The following is an 8,761-nucleotide window of genomic DNA, read 5'->3' as shown; positions in this document are numbered from 1 at the left end:
TACTTTAAATTTTCTCACTGATAGAAAATGTTTGTAATCAAAATTATCGTCTCTGTATGACGGAACAGGATCAGGATTGTATGGGAATCTATTTGACTGTGACTGTTCGGAATCTAAGTCACGTACTCTCTGTAGATTACCTAAATTATACTGGCTGTGTGAGTGTGAGAAATGTTCGGAATGTGCCGCACGCTGTGACGCGTTAGCAACGGAAACATTTTTCATTTCTGTTTCTTTAATACATTCGTCAATTTGGTTGATCTGTTGTTCAAATTTCTTATCGTTTTCCGTATCCAGCGGTGTGACAGTTTTGGTGACTTTAAATTAAACTCGTCGTGTACCTGTGCTTTGTCATTTTCAAATACTTTAGATTTTCTTACAGATAGGAATTTCTCGTGATCAACGTTGTCGTCTCTGAACGTGTGAACAGCTTCATGATTGCATAAGAATCTGTTTGTCTCTGTCACTTCGTATTCCAAGTCACATAGTTTCTGTAAATTGCCTAAATGACACTGGCTATGTGAATGCGACAAAAGTTCGGAATGTGGCGTATTCTGTGACGTGTTATTAACTTAAATATTTTTTATCTCTGTCACTTCTTGTTGTAAAGTTGACAATTTTCTACGTAATGTGTTATTAGACGAATCTATCTCACTGATTGTCTGCTGTAGATTTTGGAATTCAGGTGTTTGGTTAAACGAAACCGGTGAAGTATCGTCTGATTTGCTGTCATTGTTATTTTCAATAACGTCAATACGACTGGCCAAATTATCATATTTTTCAGTCAGTATTTTTATCTGATCATCGTTTTTAGTGTCAGAAGTATTAATCTGTTTTTGTAATTTACGTGTGGTTTCGTTCAATTTTTTAACGTCAGCTTTGATGACATCAGAATCCTGTGTTAGTTCTAATTGTTCGAGTCTGTCTGTCACTGTCTGAAGGTCTGCTGTGTGTGTGTCCGTTTTTGATTTTAGATCGAAAATTTCATCACGCAATTCGGTGTTCAACTGTTTGATGGTATTAATTTCGTCGGACACTGTAGCAATATTGTTGTCTACGTATGTTTTTGCCTTCGCAAACAATTTACGTTTATCTTCCTGCCTCTGTGCGGTGGTTGTTTCCATGACTTGTCGTTTTACTTTATTCTGATCCTGTATAAATTTACGGAAACGCGTATCACTGTTTTGTAGGTGAAGATTAAAACGTTCGTCAATTTGAGTGTTCTGTTGGTCGAATTTCGCGTCTATCTTTGCATCCATTGTGCTCGAAAGTTCTGCTGTCATTAGCTTAAACTCGTGGCGTAATTGTGTTGCCTCCTCAGAGCATTGTTTACCGACTGCACTAATTTCGTCTCTAAGTGATTCTGTTGCAGTTGTTTGCATATCTCTTAATTCTTGCGCAACAGATCTAATTTCTTCGCTACTTTTCCTAGCACAAGCCTCAATTTCCTCGCGTAATTGTTCCTTAGTATCACGACGCTGCGCGGCAACGACTCGAATCTGTTCACTAAGCTGTCTGGAATTGTTGTCTAATTTTTCATTTAACTGTCTGGAATTGTTGTCTAATTTTTCATTTAACTGTCTGGAATTGTTGTCTAAATTGTCATTAAGCTGTTGTTTGAGATTTTCACTAAGTTGTTTGTGATTGTCTTGTTGTTTGAAATTTTCCTTGAATTGTTTGTTATCTTCATTAAGGTTGTCTTGTTTTTCATTAATTTCATTAAGTTGTTTCAAATTTTCATTAACTTCGTTCTTAAATAGGTTTGTTTATAAATAAATAAATCTTCTGCTACCAGTCACGATTTTTCTTTATTTTGCTATTCGCACGACGCGTTTCGAGAAATAATTCTCATTTTCAAGTGCGTTTTTTTTTATGTGTGTTAAGCCATTTCTTTTGATGTTGTCAGTGTGTGTGAGTCTGCTTCATTTTGTTGACTTTTACTGTAATACATAAGAAACGCGATTTTTAGTTGGGTATCAATTCTTTCTGTGAGGTTAGTGGCTAAAGTTTGAGAACAATTTGTACTTACAGTTTTCTAATGGTCCATTTGTGTAGAGTCTCACACACACTTAACATCACACACAGCTTGTACACTTTACACATCGAAAATATCTTATATAAACAAAACAGTTACAGAGATCATCTTACAGGTAGTTCACAGAGATAACATTATAGGTCTTCCACAGATTATGATATGCTTTTGTACAGAGGTTATTTACCTTAACAGTTTGATTTTACAATTGTGCTTATTTATATGTTTTACTATTTTTATTTAAGTATATTATCAAAACATCTGAAGAAATTCACTGATTCACTTTCAAGTTTTTCATTTAATATTTTATCTTCATATTTTCTGTAATGTGAATATATCTCCAGTTCTTCAAGCAAATCCATTTTATGTCCTTTATTTAGTCGGTGGAGTACTTTGACATTTTGCTCTATTTTTCCAAATGGGTGTCCTGTATTATGTATGTGTGTTGCTATTGCTGATGTAGTGTGTTTGTTGTGTGTGTATGCTCTAATGTGCTCTGTGTACCTGGTGTTAATATTTCGGCCTGTTTGTCCTACGTAGAACTTGGAGCATTCCTGGCATGTTACCTTGTATATTCCAGAGTCTGAATATGGATCAAGATTACACTTTATATTATGTATTAGTTTTTGGTGTAGTTTATTGGATGTAGAAAACCCAATTTTTACTCTGTGATTTTTGAAAATATTTGCAATCTTCTGTGATACATTGCCTATGTATGGAATGCTAGATATATATTTGTTTTTCTCTTTTTCTTCTGTGGTGCAGTTTGTACCTGGGTTTCTCTTCACTTTGTCTAAGATTGTGTCAACCATGGAAGCATTGTAACCATTGGCAACTGCAATCTTCTTCACTGTGTTTATTTCTTGTTGCATATTTTCTTGGTTCAATGGTATTTTAGTTGCCCTATGTAGCATTGACCTGTATGCTGCCTGTTTATGGATATTTGGGTGACATGAGGTTGCAGGGATTGTGGTGTCAGTCATTGTGTTTTTCCTATAAATTTTGAACGTGCATGTGTTGTTGTGTCTTGTAATATTTAGGTCCAGAAAGTTGATACTTTTATTTTGCTCATGTTCCACTGTAAATTTGATTTTCTCATTTAGATTATTGAAATGATTAAGAATGTCTGTGATGTCTTTGGTATCTCCTTTCACTAACAGTAGTGTGTCATCTACATATCTCCTATAAAATTCTATTTTCTTTAGGCAAGGTTCTTGGCTGTCAAATAATTTTTGTTCTAAGTGATTTATGTATATGTCAGCTATGGTACCGGATATACATGACCCCATTGCTAGGCCATCTGGTTGCTTATAAATGTTGTCTTTAAAGGTAAAGTAGTTGTAACTTAGGGTTAGCTGAAGGAGTTCCATAAATTCGACAATCTCTGTGTATGAAAGTTTCTTGTGTTGCATAAGGTTCTTTTGTATTACTGTTAGAGCTTCTTGTATGGGTATGTTTGAATAAAGGTTGGTGATGTCAAGTGATATAAACTGTGCATGTTGGGGGAGCTTTCTGGTTCTTAGTTCTTTGGCTAGAATCATGCTGTTTTTTATGGAATGTGTTGTTTCATATGTATAATTTTTCACCAGTATGTTATTTAGATTTTGTGACAGTTTGTATGCTGGGCTGTTTATAGAGTTAACCACAGGACGTATCGGGTTTCCATTTTTGTGTATTTTTGGCTGTGCTCTTAGGCGTGGTGCTTTTGGATTCATACATGTAAGGTATTTCTTTTCAGTTTCTGTCAACAGAAAATGTGTGTTCTTTAATTGTTCCTTAATTTTACTTTGGAATTGTTTGGTTGGGTCTTTTTTAATGTGCTGAATGTTATTAGCAGCAAAAAATTCATTTGTTTTGTCTATGTATTCTTCTTCTTTCATCAAAACTAATGTATTACTTATGTCTGACTTTACAACTATGGATTGGTTGCTTTCCAGTTTATTATTTATAGATTTTAAAGTTTTGAATCATTTATTGTATATTTAGATCTAAACTTCTCTTTATTCAATTCTTTCTCAAGAAGTTTGCTTATTTTGTGACCTATTGCTGCTTTTGTATTTGAATTTAATTTTGCAGCATCTGCTGCACTTTTTGTTGCAGCTATAACCTGTTTCAGTGTATCTTTGTTGAGGTTAGGTTTTACATCGTATTTTAGTCCTTTTTAGTGTAGATCGTTTTCTCTTTGGTTGAACTTTATGTCAGTGTTGTTCACCACTCTACTGTAAAATGTGTGTTTGCTTTTGTCAGTTATCTCAAGGTTGGATCTCTTGTCTTGTTTGGATGTCAAGGTCTGTAGTTTCTTGTTATGTGTGTTGCAAATGGTCAAGTACTCCTTGTCGACTATGTCCTGGATATGCCTGCAAATGCTGTCATAAACTGTAGGTTCCATGTTGTTTGCTGCTTCTATCTGCATGTTGAGTAGCTTTCTGTTTAGTAAATCCTTTTTCTTATGTAAATGCCTTATTTCGGTTTTCAGCCAGAGTTTTTCTGCTTTGTGTTTTATAAGTTTTGCTATGCCGCTGCTAGAACATATTTTCACCTTTATATATTTCGGAATTATGCCTAGTTGTTGACAGTGCTTGTTGAATCTTATGTGTGCAATTGTTTTTAGTACTTTCATTTTGAGGTTTTTGTATTTATATATAGCTTTCATTGCCTGGCTTGGCACTAATAATTTGATTTGATCCATTATAAATGGTTTCTGAAAGCCTGCGACTGTAGATACAATAGGTTTGTTTATAAATAAATAAATCTTCTGCTACCAGTCACGATTTTTTCTTTATTTTGCTATTCGCACGACGCGTTTCGAGAAATAATTCTCATTTTCAAGTGCGTTTTTTTTATGTGTGTTAAGCCATTTCTTTTTATGTTGTCAGTGTGTGTGAGTCTGCTTCATTTTGTTGACTTTTACTGTAATACATAAGAAACGCGATTTTTAGTTGGGTATCAATTCTTTCTGTGAGGTTAGTGGCTAAAGTTTGAGAACAATTTGTACTTACAGTTTTCTAATGGTCCATTTGTGTAGAGTCTTACACACACTTAACATCACACACAGCTTGTACACTTTACACATCGAAAATATCTTATATAAACAAAACAGTTACAGAGATCATCTTACAGGTAGTTCACAGAGATAACATTATAGGTCTTCCACAGATTATGATATGCTTTTGTACAGAGGTTATTTACCTTAACAGTTTGATTTTACAATTGTGCTTATTTATATGTTTTACTATTTTTATTTAAGTATATTATCAAAACATCTGAAGAAATTCACTGATTCACTTTCAAGTTTTTCATTTAATATTTTATCTTCATATTTTCTGTAATGTGAATATATCTCCAGTTCTTCAAGCAAATCCATTTTATGTCCTTTATTTAGTCGGTGGAGTACTTTGACATTTTGCTCTATTTTTCCAAATGGGTGTCCTGTATTATGTATGTGTGTTGCTATTGCTGATGTAGTGTGTTTGTTGTGTGTGTATGCTCTAATGTGCTCTGTGTACCTGGTGTTAATATTTCGGCCTGTTTGTCCTACGTAGAACTTGGAGCATTCCTGGCATGTTACCTTGTATATTCCAGAGTCTGAATATGGATCATGATTACACTTTATATTATGTATTAGTTTTTGGTGTAGTTTATTGGATGTAGAAAACCCAATTTTTACTCTGTGATTTTTGAAAATATTTGCAATCTTCTGTGATACATTGCCTATGTATGGAATGCTAGATATATATTTGTTTTTCTCTTTTTCTTCTGTGGTGCAGTTTGTACCTGGGTTTCTCTTCACTTTGTCTAAGATTGTGTCAACCATGGAAGCATTGTAACCATTGGCAACTGCAATCTTCTTCACTGTGTTTATTTCTTGTTGCATATTTTCTTGGTTCAATGGTATTTTAGTTGCCCTATGTAGCATTGACCTGTATGCTGCCTGTTTATGGATATTTGGGTGACATGAGGTTGCAGGGATTGTGGTGTCAGTCATTGTGTTTTTCCTATAAATTTTGAACGTGCATGTGTTGTTGTGTCTTGTAATATTTAGGTCCAGAAAGTTGATACTTTTATTTTGCTCATGTTCCACTGTAAATTTGATTTTCTCATTTAGATTATTGAAATGATTAAGAATGTCTGTGATGTCTTTGGTATCTCCTTTCACTAACAGTAGTGTGTCATCTACATATCTCCTATAAAATTCTATTTTCTTTAGGCAAGGTTCTTGGCTGTCAAATAATTTTTGTTCTAAGTGATTTATGTATATGTCAGCTATGGTACCGGATATACATGACCCCATTGCTAGGCCATCTGGTTGCTTATAAATGTTGTCTTTAAAGGTAAAGTAGTTGTAACTTAGGGTTAGCTGAAGGAGTTCCATAAATTCGACAATCTCTGTGTATGAAAGTTTCTTGTGTTGCATAAGGTTCTTTTGTATTACTGTTAGAGCTTCTTGTATGGGTATGTTTGAATAAAGGTTGGTGATGTCAAGTGATATAAACTGTGCATGTTGGGGGAGCTTTCTGGTTCTTAGTTCTTTGGCTAGAATCATGCTGTTTTTTATGGAATGTGTTGTTCCATATGTATAATTTTTCACCAGTATGTTATTTAGATTTTGTGACAGTTTGTATGCTGGGCTGTTTATAGAGAGTTAACCACAGGACGTATCGGGTTTCCATTTTTGTGTATTTTTGGCTGTGCTCTTAGGCGTGGTGCTTTTGGATTCATACATGTAAGGTATTTCTTTTCAGTTTCTGTCAACAGAAAATGTGTGTTCTTTAATTGTTCCTTAATTTTACTTTGGAATTGTTTGGTTGGGTCTTTTTTAATGTGCTGAATGTTATTAGCAGCAAAAAATTCATTTGTTTTGTCTATGTATTCTTCTTCTTTCATCAAAACTAATGTATTACTTATGTCTGACTTTACAACTATGGATTGGTTGCTTTTAGTTTATTATTTATAGATTTTAAAGTTTTGAATCATTTATTGTATATTTAGATCTAAACTTCTCTTTATTCAATTCTTTCTCAAGAAGTTTGCTTATTTTGTGACCTATTGCTGCTTTTGTATTTGAATTTAATTTTGCAGCATCTGCTGCACTTTTTGTTGCAGCTATAACCTGTTTCATTGTATCTTTGTTGAGGTTAGGTTTTACATCGTATTTTAGTCCTTTTTAGTGTAGATCGTTTTCTCTTTGGTTGAACTTTATGTCAGCGTTGTTCACCACTCTACTGTAAAATGTGTGTTTGCTTTTGTCAGTTATCTCAAGGTTGGATCTCTTGTCTTGTTTGGATGTCAAGGTCTGTAGTTTCTTGTTATGTGTGTTGCAAATGGTCAAGTACTCCTTGTCGACTATGTCCTGGATATGCCTGCAAATGCTGTCATAAACTGTAGGTTCCATGTTGTATGCTGCTTCTATCTGCATGTTGAGTAGCTTTCTGTTTAGTAAATCCTTTTTCTTATGTAAATGCCTTATTTCGGTTTTCAGCCAGAGTTTTTCTGCTTTGTGTTTTATAAGTTTTGCTATGCCGCTGCTAGAACATATTTTCACCTTTATATATTTCGGAATTATGCCTAGTTGTTGACAGTGCTTGTTGAATCTTATGTGTGCAATTGTTTTTAGTACTTTCATTTTGAGGTTTTTGTATTTATATATAGCTTTCATTGCCTGGCTTGGCACTAATAATTTGATTTGATCCATTATAAATGGTTTCTGAAAGCCTGCGACTGTAGATACAATAGGTTTGTTTATAAATAAATAAATCTTCTGCTACCAGTCACGATTTTTTCTTTATTTTGCTATTCGCACGATGCGTTTCGAGAAATAATTCTCATTTTCAAGTGCGTTTTTTTTATGTGTGTTAAGCCATTTCTTTTGATGTTGTCAGTGTGTGTGAGTCTGCTTCATTTTGTTGACTTTTACTGTAATACATAAGAAACGCGATTTTTAGTTGGGTATCAATTCTTTCTGTGAGGTTAGTGGCTAAAGTTTGAGAACAATTTGTACTTACAGTTTTCTAATGGTCCATTTGTGTAGAGTCTCACACACACTTAACATCACACACAGCTTGTACACTTTACACATCGAAAATATCTTATATAAACAAAACAGTTACAGAGATCATCTTACAGGTAGTTCACAGAGATAACATTATAGGTCTTCCACAGATTATGATATGCTTTTGTACAGAGGTTATTTACCTTAACAGTTTGATTTTACAATTGTGCTTATTTATATGTTTTACTATTTTTATTTAAGTATATTATCAAAACATCTGAAGAAATTCACTGATTCACTTTCAAGTTTTTCATTTAATATTTTATCTTCATATTTTCTGTAATGTGAATATATCTCCAGTTCTTCAAGCAAATCCATTTTATGTCCTTTATTTAGTCGGTGGAGTACTTTGACATTTTGCTCTATTTTTCCAAATGGGTGTCCTGTATTATGTATGTGTGTTGCTATTGCTGATGTAGTGTGTTTGTTGTGTGTGTATGCTCTAATGTGCTCTGTGTACCTGGTGTTAATATTTCGGCCTGTTTGTCCTACGTAGAACTTGGAGCATTCCTGGCATGTTACCTTGTATATTCCAGAGTCTGAATATGGATCAAGATTACACTTTATATTATGTATTAGTTTTTGGTGTAGTTTATTGGATGTAGAAAACCCAATTTTTACTCTGTGATTTTTGAAAATATTTGCAATCTTCTGTGATACATTGCCTATGTATGGAATGC

This window comes from Schistocerca nitens, chromosome 2, assembly GCF_023898315.1.
Source record: "Schistocerca nitens isolate TAMUIC-IGC-003100 chromosome 2, iqSchNite1.1, whole genome shotgun sequence".
NCBI classification, from domain to species: Eukaryota; Metazoa; Arthropoda; class Insecta; order Orthoptera; family Acrididae; genus Schistocerca; species Schistocerca nitens.
This window is presented reverse-complemented; position numbering follows the sequence as displayed.